This window comes from Benincasa hispida, chromosome 6 (genome assembly GCF_027475165.1).
Source record: "Benincasa hispida cultivar pf3 chromosome 6, pf3_genome.v1.1, whole genome shotgun sequence".
Taxonomy (NCBI): Eukaryota; Viridiplantae; Streptophyta; class Magnoliopsida; order Cucurbitales; family Cucurbitaceae; genus Benincasa; species Benincasa hispida.
The window spans coordinates 31,546,484-31,565,041 of NC_143483.1; the positions used below are offsets into that span (position 1 = coordinate 31,546,484).

The 18,558-nt window shown below is 36.3% G+C and overlaps 1 pseudogene; it reads left to right on the plus strand.

The window, feature by feature from the left end:
- The first annotated feature begins 14,442 nt into the window (after positions 1 to 14,442).
- On the plus strand, positions 14,443 to 18,221 carry LOC150035594 (secreted RxLR effector protein 161 pseudogene; annotated as a pseudogene).
- The last annotated feature ends 337 nt before the right edge of the window (positions 18,222 to 18,558 follow it).

Sequence of the window (18,558 nt, forward strand, 5' to 3'; positions counted from 1 at the left end):
ACTCAATACAATATGAATACAGACTCTATAGCAATTATGCCAAAAAAACATGGGCTCTTACAATCAAATTGTAAACATAAAAAACCATAAAAACTATACCCTACCCTGAAAACATCCATTAACAAACTACGTTACATATAAAAACCATTCATCATATGAATTTCAACAGTAAAATCAATTCACAAAAAAAAAAAAAAATTGGTAATTTGGGATTACAACCACGCTCTGATACCAATTGAAAGAACCTTTGTGAGGAGAACGTGAGCTGAAGTGGGATCGTCCCAAACCCAATTCTTTTGGGAAAAAAATTTACAGAGAAGATAGAAAAAAAACATGTATTTGTAAAATTATACATCATGCTGAAATTAAAAGAAAGAAATAGGGCTTTTAGAAAACTTAACTTTGAAGACTTTTCTTCACTTGTGAAACCCTTGGAATCCCAAATGAAACTACCACTTGGAAACCTCGGTTTCCTCTAGAAAGAATTTTCCTCTAGGGAAAAAAAGATTGTATTTTTTTTTCACTCACAATCTTCTCTACTTTGTAGGAAGATGATGAAGACCCTTTTTGTGCCACTAACCCACATATGTGATGGAGAGAAATGGGGGGGTGGGGTGGGGGGGGTAGAGTTCCATAATTAATTTTAAAATTAAACAATAAAATTATTTAATAATAAAATAATTAATAATTAATAAAAAATTTCAATTCATAATTAAAAATATAAATATATAATAACCAATTTATTATATATTCTGTTAGATTTTGTCCCAAAACTCGTAGTTTGTAATACCATATTCTTGTTCAATAAAGTTGTTATTGAAAATCTTTAGTAAAATTAAATTCTATATTCATGAATCCAATAAACTAAGGATCCGAGGTTATTAAGTTTAAGTTTGAACTTTATGTAGTGACATAAATGTGGATCAAGTTCAAATATATAGCCAAAATGGTCTATAGTATATGAATAAGGTTGGGCGCCTTATTCTGGGGACACTATGGATGCGGCCCATTTTGTAGTCAGTACAAATAATGTGATCCTAAACCGTTCATGTGTAGACATGAAAGTGGAGGCATCCTATATAAAGAATTTACATAAGACTGAACCATGAAATAGTCACTTTTTACGTTCTAAATGTCGTTTTATGTATAAAACTGACTATTTAATTAATTGATGACCTAAGTAACTTAATCTTAATCTTGAGCTAACTATGAACTCCTGTTCACTCGCAATTATCCTCAGATCTGCATAGGTAAAGGCAACTCAATATCGCTGGCCCAATAAGCCTCCCATTTCAGGGGTAAGATAAGGTGGATAACTGGGAACATAGGGTGCAAGACGAAATTCACTCCTACCCGTTATAGGGATAGTAGATAGGTTGTTCCCTTTAGTACAAAATCCAGGTCTTGAACAAGGGGCCCCACCCTCTCCTTGGTCTGAGAGAGGGGTTCGGTTTATAGGTTGGATGTTAAACTAATTGTTCATTAGAGGATCAGTGAAACTTAAGGAATAAGATATAGTCTTGGGGGTAAAACGGTTTTTATGACCCAACTGAGATTACGAACAACCTGTGAAGGATTAGCTTACTAATCATGGTTATATCATATGGACACAAATATATCTATAGTGAGGGGAGTGCAACTACGGGACTATAGTGGAATGACCCGTTAGTTAACAAATGTTGATTAGCTTCGTCTAAAAGAGTTTAGCCAGCTAATCTCGGATCGTTGGAGCCCATGACCTATAGGTCCATTAGGTTCCCTTACTAGCTCATATGGAATAAACTTAGAACAATATGATAGAATGATTCAAATTGTTCGAATTAGGTGAAGAGAGAGAAGCCGACAAGTATATGTGATATAGTGGATGGTTTTTAGTTTAGAGATATAGCTTTAATGATTAAATGTGATTTAAATATCAAGAATATGAATATGTTCATATTCGGAAGCTCGAAAATAATGGAAATGGTCAAAGATGTAAAAAGTCAAAGAATTGACTTTTGACCGGCCTTATATTTAAATGTGATTTGAATTTCGAGAAAAATGAATACGGATTAATGCTCGGGAGGTCAAAATTAGTCAACACGAAAAAAATCATAAAAAGTCAAAATGTTAACTTTTCGCTCAAAATTTGACTTTGACAAAATGACCATTTTGCCCTTTGACTAAAGTTAGTGGGAAAATCCAAACTTTTTGTTGGATAATTCCACTAACAAGATAGTGGGCTAGGTGTTGGCTTATAGTGGAGACATCAAGCCCACTTAGATAGTGGATTTTGAGGTGTTGGGTTTTTTATGAATTTGTATCATGCAATTTTTGTATGTTTTTTTTTCTATAAATTTGGGCTTTCAAGTTGGATAGAGGACTTTTGTCAATTTTGCCAAATTAGTTTAAAACCCAAACCCAACCTAAAAAAATCCATCTCCTATTTCCATCTCTTTCTCTCTCTTGGTTTCTTCATCCATCGAGTCCCACAACCCGGTTCTGGTCCAGAGGATAGTAGGTCAGCTCTAGTGGTTGTCCGGTTCGTGTTCGGGCGGAGATAGAAGCGTTTCGGGAACTTCAAAGGTAATATTTCAAAAATCCTAATTAATTAATTTAGGGTTGTATGTTATTTTTGTGCAATTAGAGTAAAATTGGTCCTCAATTCTGCTGCGCAAGCCTATTTTTCGATCATATGGTATCATAGCATGTTTTATTTTTATTCAATTGCATGTGGTGGGTATCAATTTATAGGGTAAAATTGAGATTAGAAACTAAAATGGTTTTTAGGTTTTGACAATTAAATTAAGTTTTTTTTGTAGTATTAATTTGTAATTGCTCACATGTTTATGAGCATTATTGTGTGGCAAAGGGTCTGCAAAATTGCTAGAGTCATTAGAGTTGAAATTAGGCTGTAATTGCTTGGTTCCGAGAAAGAGGACAGTTTCAAATTTGGAGAAAATTGGCTCACAGACCCGAAATTGCCACCAGACCTGAGACACTGCTCCCAGACCCGACCCGTTGCCTGGATCTGACTTGCGCACTTCGCCCGCTTCGGTCGACCCGCGCTCCAGCGTTTGTTGACCAGCTGGTCTAGACGGTCTAGACCGATTCTATGGAACCGGTTTGACCGGTTCAACTTGGTTTTTGGAGTTTTTGGGCCAGTTCGAGAATTTTTTGGGCGGTTCGAGTTGATTCAAAAGTGTTTGAAGCTGGTTCGAGAGCGGTTTTTTGTACTACACCAAATTATTATTGTAATAATTTAGTTTTTGGCTTAATTTAAGAGCTAAAACCAATCCATTTTAGGATGTTTAATTAATTATGCATGTTGATGTATGTTTTAATTATTTTTTGAATCTTGTTGTGCATATAGTATGCTATATAGATTTAAAATCCCACCATACGTTAACATGTACTTGCATTTGATTATGTTATAATTGTTATAATGTAAATAGTATGCATGTTAAGTTTTTTTTTTTTTAATATAAAGTGTTATATTAAAACATGATCATTGAGTGTGGATGTATGTTATAGATGTATGATTCTAGGGTTATAATGGTTATAATATTTTTTTTATAATTGTTATAAAATAACCTAGACTTTAAAATCTATAACAAAGGTAAAAGTTGAATGCTCACCTAGGATTAAATTGGTGCAATTTTAATTGGCTTTTCTAAAGAGTTAGAATAGGTCGACTACTTGTTAAACAAAGAGTTATTTACTTACTCGGGGAGATCTTGTCTAAGGTTGGGGGTTCTTAAGATGATGGTTTACGGAACACCTCCTACCTGGAGATCATACTGGCGTCTAAGTCAAATAACCCTAGTTTTAATGAGCATGCGTGAGAGATGTGAGGTAATAAAATTTGTTTATCACCTAGACATCATAGGTTAAAATCCAATATAAGAGTTATACATGAATCTATCACCTAGACTTAGGATATGTTTAATTTTTACCAAAATATATCTCAAAGTTTTTTTTATACCCTAAACCGTTATAGAACACTTCAGTTAGAGAGAAGTAGTGTATTTTTAGCTCTAGCATCCCTAAGAGTTCACATCGTGTGAAACCCAGATTTCTATTTTCCCTACTTAAGCAGGTGATAAAAGGGATTAACTAAGTGAAAGTTAAATCCTAAGTTAAAGGGAAGGAAATTTCTAAGTGTTAAGTAGATTTTCCTTGAATAATTTATGTTGAGCTTTAACTGGGAAAAATTGTAATGAAATTTGTATAATAAGTAGGTTGACGAGGAAGTTAGTGTGGAATGGTGAAGAAGGAATGAGATTTGAAAAGAAAATATGGAAATTAAGTTTGGGAAATTTGGGGAGAAATTCGGCTAAGTATGGAGAAGTTATGTGAAATGCGTTATGGCTAAAGAAAAGATTGAAGAACTGAGAAAAATAAGGAAAATTATTTTGGGGAAAGTCTGGAAAAAACGTGTAGAAGTTGCACGGGGACAAACAATGTTCACAGTAGCTAACAACAAGATTAGCGAGATTGGAGAGAAAATGGGAGGGAGCGAGATTGGAGAGAAAATGGGAGAAAGCGAGATTGGAGAGAAAATGGGAGAGAGCAAGACCAGCGAGAAAGTAGGAGAGAGCGAGATTGAAGAGAGCGAGAAAATGGGAGAGAGCGACACCAGCGAGATTGGAGAGAGCGAGATTATGAGCGAGAAAGTGGGAGAGAGTGACACCAGAGAGAGTGGAGAGAGCGAGAGCAGCCTGTGCGTGCAGCAATGCCTCGTCCGGAGCTGCATTCAAACGCCTCACCCATGCGATCGAAGAACCTCGCCTATGCATCGAATGACTGGGCAAGCATCTATGCGATGAATTTGGCTGCGTTTTTGTGGATTATGCATTGAAAACCCTAAATTGAACACATACGAAGGGTGAGAATGCAAGGTCAAACGTCAGCCAAATTATGTTTCTTCTTAAGAGAAATTCTTAAGGGCTAAGGAATTGTGGGTGATGTATATGAAGAAGACACTTTGGGCCAAGATGATGCAAGCTTGCGTTGATAAGGGGAGAGGTAAACACTTGGCCATGCAGCCAAGTAGGTGGTGTCAACACCAGGGGAAATTTGGACGCGTATAAATAGAGCCTGTGGAACTTCATTTTCAAATCACAAAATCAAAAATTTCGTAAAAGAGAGGGACAATAGTGAGGGTTGAGAAGAACGCATCAAATTTGGATGAGGAGATCTCCCAATATACTTGTGCGTTTGGAGTGATTCCAAAGCCATCTGAAAGCTCTGGAATTCTAGTTTTTAGAGTAGGGCTGTGGAGGAAAAAAATCAAAGGAACGAGCTGGAGGTTGAAAATAAGGCAGAAGGGTCAGACTATCAGATCAGTCTGGGCCAGTCTTGAAGATTCTATGATTCCAGCCAAATCACGAGAAGTTTTGAGCTGAAATGTTAGGGTAAGCTTCCTGGGACATTTTAGAATAAGTTGTTAGAAGGAAGTATTTCAAAATAAGGTCTAGAACTATGAGTAATCTAAGCTGTAAGTTGAATCTGAATTCTAGGGGTGAAAAGGAGCCCGATGAGCTACTAGAGTGAAAAGCTCCTAAGAAAGCAAGGTGAGTGGCTAAAATGTTTTGACTAAAATGTTTTACTTAAACTGTTTGATTACAACGTTTTACAGAAAGCATGTTTTCAAAAATATTCTCATGCCTACTAGTTTTATGAAGTGGTTTCCAAGCAAGTTTTGAATTGTGTTTTGAACGCATGCATATTGTTGAAAAACTATTTACATGTGTTGATTTTATCCAGCATGCGTTAACATCTTTAAAGCCATGTTTTATATGTGTTATACTTTACATGCTTTAAAGAGAAAAGCCGTTTATGAATAGTTTTGGTAAAATGCGATACCGAATGACACTTGAGAAGGTATCGCCCAACTAAATACTGAAGGATATTTGAGAAGGTATCTATTGGTACTGAATGACGTTTGAGAAGGTACCAAGCCAATGGGATACTGAAGGACGTTTGAGAAGGTATCCTAGTAGCTCGATACTGAAGGACATGGAGAAGGTATCTGAGCAGAAGTACCTAATGTGTGAGGGTACATAGTGTGGCCATAGGTGAATAAAGTCAGAGATTGAGCAAAAGGGTTCTCTCTGGACTAGTAGTTGGTGTTGGGGTTATTTTACCCACAGTAGGGGTACTTTGAATTGAGAAATTATTTTACCATTTTGTGATTAAAATAGCTTTATATGTTTTACGCTTGGAAAATGTTTATGCTGCAAAAGTTTATGTTTTAGTTAAAACTATTTACTGAAATTATGAATGAGAATTTACTATGTTTTCTCGGTCACTCACTGGGCGTAAGCTCACCCCGTTTTCAAATATTTTGTTTCCCCCCATAGGTAGCAGTCAAATCCTCTGAAGGTAACTCAGTATCTGCCCTACCACTAAAGGACTAAAAGACTTGTAACCGTTTGCTAGGTGGTTACTGTTAATATTGTACACATGTTACTGTTGTTTATATAGGGACTAGGGTTTGTGGGTTTTGGGGCTTGTAAATCTAGTGTTGTAATGACTCCAAACATATTATGTTTCTAAGTTAATAAATTATGGGCCTAAAGATGTCCCGTTACATATAATTTATATTTGGTATCAGAGTTATTCCGCAAGAGTTATTAGGCAGTAAGTGTCAACCCAAGGGTTGATAACTGCTGCAGTCACACCCTTCTCTAGGCTAAGAGAGGGATCTGGGGTGGGGTGTGACACATCGTGAGGTCCATGCAAGGCTTTGGGCTGTGCTTAGGAGCAGACTCCCTTCGGAGAGTGTTTGCATGGATCGATATCAAGGTGAATAGGGAAAGTAGTTCATAGTAAGTGGGTGAGGGGTATGTAACAACATATCCCACGGTCTCTTCCATTAGGTCGCACCGTGAGATTCCTATAATGCGCCTGCATGTCTGCCCTGAGGCGACCTTTCCCTTCGGAGGGTTGTATTATAGGATTCAGAACACCACAAACTCCAAATCTGGATAGGCTTTTTTAGATCAATTTTCATACTGACTTTCCACTATCGAGAGCATGTTGATTTTGGTCTCTAAAATCCAAAAATGGAAGGTTACACTTACAACAATTACTAAGATGTTAGTATATTCTCGACCAAAGTAGCGATAACTAAAGTGCTATAAGAATAACGAGTTATTCTGGGGTTAACATCTAGTCAAGATTATCTTGGTTCAAAAGAGGAATAATCGACTACCCTTCGATGGAGGTTACTCTAAACTTTTGAAATATCGTTGCAAAATATATAATGAAGGGTACATTATTAGTTTTTTGTTTGCTAAATTAAATTGGTTTCTTTGTATTTATAGTTTTTTCTAAAAGAATATGTTTATTTTTTTCAGAATGAATAGCTTGATAATTCAACTCTTAGCTTCCGAGAAACTAAACGGCCGTAATTATTCGGCTTGGAAATCAAATCTAAACACAATACTGGTAGTTGACGATCTAAGCTTTGTCTTAACTGAGGAATGTCCTCAAGCCCCAAGCTTAAATGCTAATCGAATTGTTTGGGAAGCATACGATCGATGGGTCAAAGCCAATGAAAAGGCCCGTGTTTACATTCTTGCCAGCATGTCTGATGTTTTGGCAAAGAAACATGAATCCTTAGCTACGACTAAAGAGATTATAGATTCATTAAGAGAAATATTTGGGCAACCATCATGGTCCCCTAGACACGAGGCAATTAAGCAAATTTACACAAAGCAGATGAAGGAGGGGACCTCTATTAGAGAACATATCCTGGACATGATAATGCACTTAAATATCGCTGAAGTAAATGGCGGACCCATTGATGAGGTTAATCAGGTCAGCTTTTTCTTACAATCTCTTCTGAAGAGTTTTATACCTTTTGAGACAGATGCATCTTTAAATAAGATAGAATTTAACTTCACTACCCTTCTTAACGAGCTCCAGCAATTCCAAAACCTTACTTTAGGTAAGGGGAAGGAAGTGGAAGCAAATGTTGCTACCAGTAAGAAAAAATTTATAAGAGGATTGTCGTCTAGAAACAAAGCTGGACCCTCTAAAGCTCAAATGATAAAGAAGGGGAAAGGATAGGCTCCAAAGATAAGAAAGGGAAAGAAAGTTATAGATAAAAGAAAATGTTTCCACTGTAACAAAAACGGGCATTGGAAGAGAAATTGCCTGAAGTACCTTGCAGAGAAGAAAGCTGAGAAAACGACACAAGGTAAATATGATTTAATGGTCGTTGAAACATGTTTAGTGGAATATGATACTTCAACCTGGATACTAGATTCAGGAGCCACTAATCATATTTGTTTCTCGTTTCAGGAAACTAGTTCTTGGAAAAAGCTTGAAGAAGGTGAGATAACCCTCAAAGTTGGAACATGAGAGGTTGTCTCAGCTAAAGCAGTGGGAGATCTGAAGTTGTTTTCTAAAGATAGATATCTAGTACTTAAAAATGTTTTGTATGCACCTCTTTGAAGAGGAATTTGACAGTATCTTTTAATATAAACGAAGTGTTCATTTTTTGTAAAGGTATTCAAATTTGTTCTGCTACACTTGAAGACAACTTATATAAGTTAAGACCAACTAGAGCAAATTTTGTTTTAAATACTGAAATGTTTAGAACATTAGAAACTCAGAATAAAAAACAAAAGTTTTCTTCCAACGCCTATTTATGGCACGTAAGACTTGATCACATAAATCTCAATAGGATTGGAAGATTGGTCAAGAGTGGACTTTTAAGTCAGTTAGAAGATAACTCTTTACCTTCATGTGAATCCTGTCTTGAAGGAAAGATGACCAAGAGATCTTTTCAGGAAAAGGTCTCAGAGCCAAAGTACCCTTAAAGCTCGTACATTCGGACCTTGTGGACCAATGAATGTCAAGGCTCGAGGTGGGTATGAATATTTCATCAGTTTTATTGATGATTATTCAAGGTATGGTCATGTCTACCTGCTTCATCACAAGTCTGATTCTCTTGAAAAGTTCAAAGAATATAAGGCTGAAGTTGAGAAAGAATTATGTAAAACAATAAAGACACTTCGATCAGATCGAGTTGGAGAGTATATGAACATACGATTCCAAGACTATTTGTTAAAAAATGGGATCCAATCACAACTCTCTGCACCTAGTACGCCTCAATAGAACAGTGTATCAGAAAGAAGAAACCGAACCTTATTAGATATGGTTCGCTCTATGATGAGTTATGCTCAATTGCCTGATTCCTTTTGGGGATATGCACTTGAATCTGTTGTCCATATTTTGAACAACGTTCCATATAAAAGTGTTTCAAAAATACCTTGTGAGCTACGAAAAGGGCGTAAGAGTAGTTTACGTCACTTTAGAATTTGGGGTTGCCCAACTCATGTTTTGGTACAAAATCCTAAGAAATTGGAACATCGTTCAAAGTTATGCCTATTTGTAGGTTATCCAAAGGAAACAAGGGGTGGTCTGTTTTATCATCCTCAAGAAAACAAGGTATTTGTATCAACAAATGTCACATTCTTAGAGGAAGACCACATTAGAAATCATTAACCATGCAGTAAAATAGTGTTGAAAGAAATTTCAAAAGATGCTACAAATATACCTAGTTCATCTACTAAAGTAGTAGATAAAGCAAGTATTTCTGGTCAATCACATCCTTCTCAAGAGTTGAGAGTGCCTCGACGTAGTGGGAGAGTTGTTCATCAGCCTGACCGCTATTTGGGTTTAGCTGAAACTCAAATCATCATACTTGATGAGGGCGTAGAGGATCCATTGACCTATAAACAGGCAATGAATGATGTGGACCGTGACCAGTGGATAAAAGCTATGGACCTCGAAATGGAGTCAATGTACTTTAATTCAGTTTGGACTCTTGTAGATAAACCAAGTGATGTGAAACCAATTGGTTGCAAATGGATCTACAAGAGAAAATGAGATCAAGCCGGTAAAGTATAGACTTTTAAGGCTCGACTTGTGGCAAAGGATTATACCCAGAGAGAAAGAGTGGACTATGAAGAAACTTTCTCTCCCGTTGCCATGTTGAAGTTTTATCCACTGTAACTTTTTATGACTATGAAATTTGGCAAATGGATGTCAAGACAACTTTTTTGAATGACAATCTTGAAGAGAGTATCTATATGGTTCAACCAGAGGGGTTTATAGTTCAAGGTCAAGAACAAAAGGTTTGTAAGCTTGAGAAATCCATTTATGGATTAAAACAAGCTTCTAGATCTTGAAATATAAGGTTTGATACTGCAATCAAATCTTATGGTTTTGAACAAAATGTTGACAAGCCTTATGTTTACAAAAAGATCATTAATTCTGTGGTAGTGTTCTTGGTTTTATATGTCGATGATATTTTACTCATTGTGAATGATATAGGATATCTTACTAATGTCAAGCAATGACTAGATACATAATTCCAAATGAAAGATTTAGGAAATGCACAGTATATTCTTGGGATCCAAATTGTTCAGAATCGCAAGAACATGACACTAGCCATGTCACACCCCGCACTAGATTACCCTCCTAACCTGGATGGAATGGTGACTACAACAGTTACCAACCCTTTTGCAGACACATACTGCCTATATTACCTTAAAATAATATTCAAACCCTGAATACATACATAATAACACAGAGCTTAACACATTTACATTAAAGGGTTTCGTAGCATTTGTTTTTACATAGATAATACAACCTAGTAAGCCCAATCAAAAGTATTAGTCACTAGACAGACACATGTGTACTAGCTAATACAGGTCTTCAATTACGCTTCCTTCAACTTGTTTCTTTGAGTGGCAGAGCAGTAGCAAAAAAGTCTTATGGGAACTGACCACTACCTGAAAGTAAAACATTTGAAAGCGTGAGCTAGAAGCCTAGTGAGTGACTTAATAAAAACATAAATCTCATGCTTAAATCCTCAAGCTTGAAAACATAATACTGAAACTAGAATATTCCAAGCAAACGTGTACATAAAAACCTTTAAAACCATCGTATCTAGAACCTGAATCTTAATTGAGAATAAACACTCACTGCTCTAATTTCCAACGTCAAGCCATGGTCGGATGAGACCTCTACCTCGACCTGTTCATATTAAACTATGGCTAGAAGAGATCTCTACATCAATCTCTTTAAATATTCTGATGGCATCTCAAACAACATCCTTAAGACATAAACGTTGATAACAACTCTTATACATCAATAATCATCATTATATCCTAGTTGAGAACGAGCATACACCGCTTTAGCTCCCAACGTCTATTATCGGCCAAGAGACCCATACTTCGGCCTCTCATTCATACCTACCTACATACACATGGAGTTTGCTATGTACTGTCAACACCTTAGGTACATTTATTCAGATACCTTCCCTACCAGTATCTCTACTCATTATGTTTAGAAATACCAACGCATGTACCTTGGCAACCTTAGGTATTTAAAACATAGTACGTCAAGCTTTATTAAACCTTAGTTTTAACCCTAACACACGCTTCATATTTTGTGAAATAAGTTGGCTTAAAACATATTGAACCAGCTTGTAAAACCACTAATCATGCGTTAGACATGAAAAACATACTTGGAAACTCATACATTAGTAAACATCGAGTGTTGATAAACATTCACAAGCATTAGAAATTTCAAGCTATCCTTCTAGCCTAGAAGAATATATGATTGCCTTTATCCTTAGTTGAGAGTGAACTAATAGTTCTAACTCTCAACGTCAAGCTTAGTCGGGGAGAACTCTTTTGCTCAACCCCTCGACGTCGTATTACCTACGTGCACGTGGTTATAATTGAGTACCGTCGTACCTTATGTACCTAACTAGGATACCTTCTCATTGTCCTTCAGTATCCTTAAGTACTTTCACCCAGATACCTTCTCAAATTTGTCCTTAAGTATCGAGCTTCTATGATATCTTCTCATATGTCCTTCGGTATTAAATTGGCCAGACACCTTCTCAAAAGTTCTTCGGTATCAAATTGGCCAGGTACCTTCTCAAGTGTCATTCGGTACCTCGTTTTAAGTAAAACTAGTCATAAACATTTAGTTGAAAGGATACCTTCTAATTATTCCTCAGTATCCGTCACGTAACTAGTCACAAACATTTAGTTGAACACTAAAGATTAGTGCTCAAATCATCATCATAATAGTTCATCCATCATACTGGTTCATCATTAAACCTACTAAAAGTATTTGGACAAGATAACAAATCTACACAAATCCCATGGAAAACATGCTTTACTTAGCATGAGAAACTGTTTCACAAATATGTTGCTTGGCACATCATTTAAACACTTATTATGAGACTAACTTCATAGAAATCATAGTTTCCAACACTTAGCATGAGAAATAGCTTCAAAGGAACCATAGTTTCTAAATTATTAAAACATTAATTCATCACATAGTCATTCACACCTTGTTGGTTTCTTAATGGGTTGCATGCTTCTCCTAGCTCTTCTTGGCATGAAAGGACATATTTCCCGGTTAAACCACTGAGAATTCTTAGTAAAATACCTCAATTAATTCATTTATTAAAGGAATTTTACACAGACGATTCTACTGGTGAGATTCTCATGAGCCACACCAGCGAGATCCCCTAGAGAAACACCGGCGAGATCACCACGAGCGACACCAACGAGATCACCATGAGCGAAACTAGCGAGATCTTATTACTAGCGACACCAGTGATACTCAGCCCCCAGCGACACTAGCAATACTTAGCCACCAGCGACACCAGAGATACCCACTCACCAGCAACACCAGCGATACCTGCCCAATTTCTAGCGAGAATCCCCTCTAGAGTGAGATCCTCTTCACAATTTTTAGTGAGCTCTCCTTCATTAGCAAGATCTTCTTCACAAAATTAGCGAGATCTCCTTCATTAGCGAGATCCTCTTCACAAAATTTCGCTATAATCTCCACCATGAGCTGTTTGCTTGTTCTTCCCAAGCAGCTGTCTGCTTATGCACAGGTTCTCTGTTACAAATTTAAAAATCCATAACTCAAAATCCAGACCTCTTTTGAAGAAACTTCCTTCTAAAAACATGTTTATAATTGAGTTAACTTTCTTATCTTAAAATTTCAGACAAAAATTCCTTATATTTTGGCCTAGAGCTCCCAATATTCATCTTGAGCCTTGATTAACCCAAGATTTTGTCTCTTCTATAATTCCATCACTTTCCATTCTTCTTCTCCTGCCATCTTTCTCCAACAAGACAACCTGGAAAACTAGATTCTCCCAGCTTTCAAATGGCACCAATTTCACTAAATTTTCTCATGTAGACTATCGAGTCCAAACTCTCAAAATTCTTCTTCCTTTTAACCTTCCCACCGCCTCCCGAATTCAAGGAATAACCACCACGTCATATCATACATAATGCCTCCAGCCCAAGCCAATAAGTGAGTTTCTTATTTTATGTTTTTCTTTTCCTTTCTCTACCACTTCTTTAAATAACATAGATTTTCACTTATATGATATTTAATATTTATTCCTTTAGCCAAACATTCCTGTTTAGGACACTTTGAACTCGGGGTTTACACTTAGCTACACAAGAGCTTATTTCTTCTTGCTTCCAACCTCTAACCCTCCTGAAACATGGCTTCATTTAACTCATTAGGAGACATCTCATTACTTACTGTTACTTAAAGTAATTAGGGTTCGAGTTTTACAAATTCTTCTCCCCTAAAAGAAATTTCATCCTCGAAATTTGCTCGAACCTACTTATAACTTAGGCTTTGACAACATCCTTTGATTGTAAACTTTACAACCTTCTTCTTTTCCTCTTTACTATGCTTTCTCTGTGCTACTCTGATATTAACTTTGTTCATATTAAATAATACTAGTATGTATGAACAACTTGATCATCATAGTTCACTGTATTTGTCACATTCCTCTAGTTACTCTTTCATTTTCCATTGAGTCATAGTATTCGTTTACTACTAGGGTGGTCCTTTCCATTTCCCAACAATACTACTGGAACATTCTTTTCCAGCTGTTATACCTTTGAATTACTTGCTAGTTGTGACATCATATTGTGTCAACTAGGCTTCTCGACCTGACCGAGGGCACTCTTTTTAGGATGTCCTTTCTCTCCATACCTAAGAGAAGACATTCTTTGCACTATAACATTTCGCAAACTATGGCTTACCATACTGTATACGTAAGGTTTTCTTAACTGTACCAGTCTCTAGCTCAGTCACAGTTCAAACTTCGAGCTATTACCTAGAACATCAACAAATCTAGACCTTTTCCTTTTTTTTCTTCCATTGACTATTTTGTTCCTTACTTTTATACTCAACGTCCCCTTGATACATTTCGAGTTCACTGTTGCTCATCATTTCCCTTCCTTTAGGAGCAATCTGACTAGGACTTCCTCTAGATTACCTCATTTTCTCTGAATTCTCTAGAGTAGACTTTACGTTTGCCACCAACCTCTGATCAATCCTGCTATACATTCTATTTTTAGTGAAAAGTCTATGTTTAACTGTATGACTCCTAACTTCCACTCAAGTACTAGTAGTGAATTGAGTAACCCTGTTGGCCTTTACCCTTTAGGTTTTACTGGTTGACAAATCAAACATCACATAGTACTTTTCTTATTTTGCTAGACTATGCCTTAGTTTATTAATCTAGGGTGGCCGTTTTGCTTACTCCTTATGATTCTTTACTGCGTTACTACTTAACTGGGAAGGAACTCTTCTGGTTCTCTTCTTAGAATCATAACTTGCATTCTTAGTTGAGAGAAAATCTTTACTCAACCCCTCAAATCAATTTATGACTAGAATGGAGTGTTCTCGACACTATTAATCACAATTTTCCCCTCGTTTGTACAATTCTAGTTCAAATACCACCATGCCTTAGATACTATTGCTCAGATACCTTCTCCGTGTCCTTCAGTATCGAGCTATTCAAATTCTATGGCAAAGCCTCAGTACCTTCTCTATGTACTTCAGTACTGAGTTATTCACATTCTAGTCTAAGCTCCAGTACCTTCTTCGTGTATCTCAGTACTGAGATATTTATACTTACTTGCTTGCATATTCTTATCTCTTAACAACTTAGTTGTTCATACACATTCCTTACTAACACATCCTTATGGTCATTATAAGAACATAGTATAAATACAACATTAATGTGAGGTGCGTTGTTTGGTAACTATTTGAGAATAGTTGTCATAAATAACTTTTAGTAAACATACATTGCTAAACATTCATAAGTTTTAGCTATTTACTTAAAACATTTAAAGCATTTAGAGTCACTCATTCCCGCTGCTTGAACAATATAACCATAAAAATACAATCTAGTCTAACCAGAATTCACATTTGCTGAACGTGGCATACAACTGCTTCTCTCGTAACGTCTGTAAAACTATTCTCAAATGGTTCCTGTGATCTTTCTTACTGCTTGAATATACCAATATATCATCAAGGTGACACACTGGATCTGTTGTAACCCTTATTTGTTAATTCCTGTAACTGAACTTTCAACTCCCCTAAGTTCTTCTGACACCACCCTTAATGGTACCTGAAAAATAGGTATTCTATCTAGAATTAAATTGATAGTAAACTCAACTTCCTGGTCAGATTGTAAATCTGATAACTTTTCAGGGAAAACATCCAGGAACTCTTATACAATTGGTACATCCTTAGGTCTCATCTTCTCATCCTATGAAACCGTCATATGGCCAAATAGGCTTCACATCTTTTACTTAGCAATTTCCTAGCCTTCACTGCTATTATCAAGCTTCCTGAAGTTGAGGATATGAGAAATATTCCCTATGCTTCCACTGTTGGAAGCCTGATGTATGCAATGTTATGTACTAGACCTGACATATGCTACTCAGTAGGGATCGTCAGTAGGTACCAGTCTAATCCTGGACGTGATCTGTAACGACCGGATCCTTACATATTATGGTCCGACCGCTATGACATGAATGCTTAGACTTTTCTATTATGAGATGAATTTTGGTAAAAATCTCAAAAGAACATATCTAAGATTTTATTAATTAGGTAGAAAACTATATAAAAGTTTATTTTAAAAAACACCAGGATCCATAAAACACTAGCGTAGTGATACAAAAATGCATATGCCTATAATAGTGAGTTTCATGGTTGGCCATTTGAGTGACGTCCAGTTCTACCACCTACGCTGTGTCCTTACCTACAAAGTCTGTAAAAATAGGATGAGTATATAGTATACCCAGTAAGTAGTTCTCACATAAGGTAGTAACCAAATGCACAATCACATGCAACATGTCCTGAAAACATATGATTGGGACCGAAAACATATAATAACATGTGGTGGTCGGTTATGCTTCTAACGTAAATTTCTCCGCCCTTATAGGAAGATGAGAACTTAGGTGGAAAATAACCCATCTGATGATTAGCGAGTTATGCAGTCAGTAGGGCCAGAGTCGCATCCAACATCAACCGTTAACATAAACGTAAGTTTGGACTAGAGGGATGCAACCATACATACCCTGTTAGTCCCTAGCATAAACTTGACATAGAAGTGGGTCTAGAGGGGTGCAACCATACATGCTCTGCTAGCCCTAGAAGCATAACCTTTATCTAATTAAAATTTAATCTTATGAACAAACATAATGCATGAAGTCCTTTGTCGATAAACATATTTTAAACATGTAATGCAACATAACAATAACATAATTATGCAACATATTAAAGGTACACTACCATGAAACACTTAAAGAGAGGGTGAGATAAACTATTTTCCTTGACTGCGATCCTAGTTATTCCTTATTATTCCTTATGATTTAATCAGTAGAGCTTTCCCTCTTAAATCAGGAGGAAATTTGGGCAGCACTTCCCTGGCGTTTCCTCCTTCAAATAACAGAATTACTTCACCTTTTTCACACGATTTTTACTACTGAATTTTGTTTGAGAATGAGTTTAACTTCCAGCCCAAAGCCACCTATTTATAGCTATTTCTAGCTCTTCTCTGTGTGACAACTCATCCTACAAATGGCTTTTTAAAAATTACTTAGGTTTAAGAATTTCTCTTAATAAGACACCTAATTTTGGCTAACGTTTGCCCTTACGTCTTCAACCTTTGTTTGTATTCAATTTTAGGGTTCTCCATGTATAATCTATAAGATCGTGGCTAAATTCAACGCATAATCCATACTTCTGTCCAAATCTCGCTCTTTCTGTTCTCAGAATCTCGTTCTCTCCAGTTTTTTCGCTGGTTTGGCTCTTGTGACTCTCGCTGGTTTGGCTCTCGCTCTCGCCCACTATCTCACTGAGAATCTCGCTCTCTCTAATTTTCTCTCCAATCTCGCTAGTTTTTCACTCGTGGGTTGCCTCCACTGCTTGTGGATTCCACTTCCACTTTTTAACTCTTTTAAATTTTAAAAGTATATGGACAATTAATTCACTCCAATTCTTCCAATGAGCAGTGCCCAAACAAAAGTTATCTACTGCCCTTTGTCTCCTGAATTAGCTAGTGTCCAACTTCTAATTAATCCTCCCTGATTCTGCCCCCTTATTCATTATTTTTGGATAATTAATAAATTTCTTATTTTTTTCCAATTCTAAATTTCCACCCGATTTTCCTATTAAGTTTATATATTTTTCATTCTTAATTATATATTTTATTTATTTTCCTGCTTTCTAAATTAAGGTTAGGGTATTACATTTACCACTCCTTTAAATAAAATTTTGTCTTGCTTAACATTTGACATTTAATTTCCTGTAGTGTATGCGTACAAATTTGGGTTGTTACATGATCATTGGACTGCTGTTAAGAACATCCCAAAGTATCTTAGGAGAACTAAGGACTATATGCTCGTGTATAGTTCTAAGGATCTGATTCTTACTGGATACACTGATTCTGATTTCCAAACTGATAAAGATGCTAGAAAGTCTACATCTAGATCAGTGTTCACTCTTAACGGAGAAGCAGTAGTGTGGAGAAACATTAAACAAACTTGTATAGCTGACTCCACAATGGAAGCTGAATACGTAGCTGCTTGCGAAGCAGTAAAAGAAGCAGTATGGCTGAGGAAATTCTTGACAGATTTGGAAGTTGTTCCGAATATGCATTTACCTATCACCTTATATTGTGACAACAGCTTGCAGTTGCAAATTCAAAAGAACCTCGAAGTCATAAATGGGGAAAGCACATCGAATGCAAGTACCACCTTATCCAGGAAATCGTACACCGTGGTGATGTTGTAGTGACCCAGATACCTTCTGAGCAAAACATTACTGACCCTTTTACAAAAACCTTCATGGCTAGAGTTTTTTAGGGTCACCTACAAAGTTTAGGTCTATGATATTTCTAAACTAGGACAAGTGGGAGATTATGTTGGGCGTGAATGCCCTAGTTTATTGTATTCATATGGTTATTATACTCATATGTAATATTAATTTCTTACAGTTAAATTCAGCATCGTTTGATCTTACTAGGAGTTTTAGTCAAAGTAGGAGTTTGTTGGATTTTATGTCCTAAAACTCGTAGTTTGTAATATCATATTCTTGTTCAATAAAGCGATTATTGAAAATCTTTAGTAAAATTAAATTTTATATTCATGAATCCAATAAACTAAGGATCCGAGGCTATTAAGTTTAGGTTTGAACTTTATG